General features: G+C 51.4%; 1 pseudogene; it reads right to left on the bottom strand.

The window, feature by feature from the left end:
* Positions 1 to 161: 161 nt before the first annotated feature.
* Positions 162 to 2252, bottom strand: part of LOC113456746 — a 4812-nt pseudogene continuing 2721 nt past the window's right edge.

Genomic DNA, 2252 nt, shown 5'->3' with positions numbered 1-2252 from the left:
AGGTGAAGAGGGTCCCTTGTTTAGTGAGTGGATACAGGGGTGCTGCCATTTCTGCAAAACCTGGGATCCAGAGGCGACAGAATCCTGCCGTCCCCAGGAATTCCCGCAGCTGTCGGGAGCTCTGGGGGACAGGAATACTCGCAATTGTCTGTTTGCGGGCCTCAGTCAGCCATCTCTGCCCATGCATATGGGAATTTCTCCAACCAGTAGGTCATCATCAGATTTTGGGTTTTTTCAGGCTCATACAGTCTGTATTCATCTTCTAGATTAAGAGTTAACACATGTAAAGGTTGACCTTGGGGCCCAGTAATGCGTGCCCCCGTCCCCTCAAAATATATCTGTGCCCACAGTTTGGTGAGCAAGTCTCTCCCTAGTAAGGGGTACGGGCAGTCAGGAACATGCAAGAAGGTGTGAGTCACATTATCGGTTGCCAGCTGTACTTTTCGGTCCGTCATCCATCAGTATCTTCTTCCTCCAGTGGCCCCCTGGACCCAGGCTGATTTATCATTTAAGGGTCCCGGGGCATGGGTTAACACCGAATGCTGGGCCCCGGTGACTACCAGAAAGGTGACGGGTTGCCCCCCAACATCAAGGGTTATCCTGGGCTCAAGGGGGGGGCTCCTGACCCCGACTTCCCTAGTCCTCCAAGGTCAGCAAGGAAGCCTGGGGTTCTGGCTTCCTTGGTCCCCTCGGTCTCTTAGGACAATTTTTAATCCAATTTCCTTTTTCTTTGCAGTAGGCACATTGGTCTTTGTCCACTTGGGGGCCTCTTCGGTCTTCTCCCTGCCTATCCTGTCTCTGTCCTGAAACTACGGTGGCCAGCAATTTACTAATTTCCTTGTTTCTCTTACGATCCCTCCTGTTTTCTCTTTTCTCCGCCTCCTTTCTAAGCCTCTCCTCTCTTTCCTCCTGAGTTTCTTGCTTATTGAAAATCCGCTCTGCTTCCTTAAGGCTCTCTAAAAATGCTGAGGGTGTCTCCTCATTCCCTTGTGTCACTTGCTTTACCTGAGACAAATTAGTGGGGCGGTGTGCTGCCCCTTGGAGACCCACTATGAGCAACTGGCGGTAAAGACATAGGTGTCCCCTACCTGAGTCCGTGGTAAAGTCCCAATTAGGGCGGGTCAAGGGAAAAGCCACATCAATCTCGTTCGGCAGCTGGGTCGGGTGTCCATTGTAGGGGGGACATTCTTCCGTGCCTCCAAAAAGACTCTTTGTTTTTCCTCCAAGGTCAACAGAGCCTGCAAGAGCTGCTGGCAGTCGTCCCAGGTGGGCTGGTGTAACTAGGATAGATTCTATCAAGTTAGTTGCTTTCAGTTGTAAAGATCCGAAGCTGAGAATGGCCAGTACTGTTGCTGGCCATTCGGACCCTCTCGGAGGAGAAGGGCATAGGAGGTGGAATCAGGCTGTGGCTCGCATCTGCCCCTCAGTCGGCCAGCCATAGGTGAGGGGGTTGGGGATTCTATGTCAAACTTCCTCTCCTTTACCTAGGAAATGATATCAAGGTTAAAAGTGCCGTCCTGCGGCTATGAATGTGGGCCATTCAGACGAACAGACAGTCACCCATTTTTTCTTTTGAACTTTGACGGATTGATTGTTTGCTCGGTCCCGGACATCAGGCCAGTGATCTAAAGTGAGACTCAAAGGGGTTGTTAACGATTGCCTCACAGTACCAGATTTAGACTCGAGTACAAACAGATATACTGAAAGACCCCCCCGCCCAGCTTGTTAAACAACTTAGCACCGGTAACGCCATTTTGCAAGGCTTGTACTGAATATTCAGGGTTTGAACAAAGGGCAGTTTAGAAGCTGCCAAAACAAGATAGAGACACCTGTGGCTGGGCCGGGGAGGAACGGGGGAATGCCGAGAATGTGGCTGGGTGTTGAGAAACGGTGACTACCGAGAAAGAGACTCTGTCTGCCCCAGATAAGAGCCAAGGCACTTCTCCTAGGGACCTTGTCCCGACCTGAACTCGGCCACATTCAAACTGACCAATGAATACCCTGTAACTATGCATCTCGCTTCTGTAACCGCGCTTCTGCTCCCTTTACCCTATAAAAACCCACTACCCCAGCCGGACAGCGCGCCAGTTCTCCGAGAGACTTGGACGCCCCAGGTACCTGTGTATCTGAATAAACCTCTTGCCGTTTGTGTCCGCATAAGTGGTCTCGCTGTTCCTTGGGAGGGGTCTCCCCAGACTGAAAGACACTCTCAGAGGGTCTTTCATTTGGGGGCTTTTTTTCCTGCTACGGCT

This window comes from Microtus ochrogaster, chromosome 15 (genome assembly GCF_000317375.1).
Source record: "Microtus ochrogaster isolate Prairie Vole_2 chromosome 15, MicOch1.0, whole genome shotgun sequence".
NCBI classification, from domain to species: domain Eukaryota; kingdom Metazoa; phylum Chordata; class Mammalia; order Rodentia; family Cricetidae; genus Microtus; species Microtus ochrogaster.
Note: the sequence above shows the minus strand (reverse complement) of the source record. Positions and strands in the feature narration are given on the sequence as shown.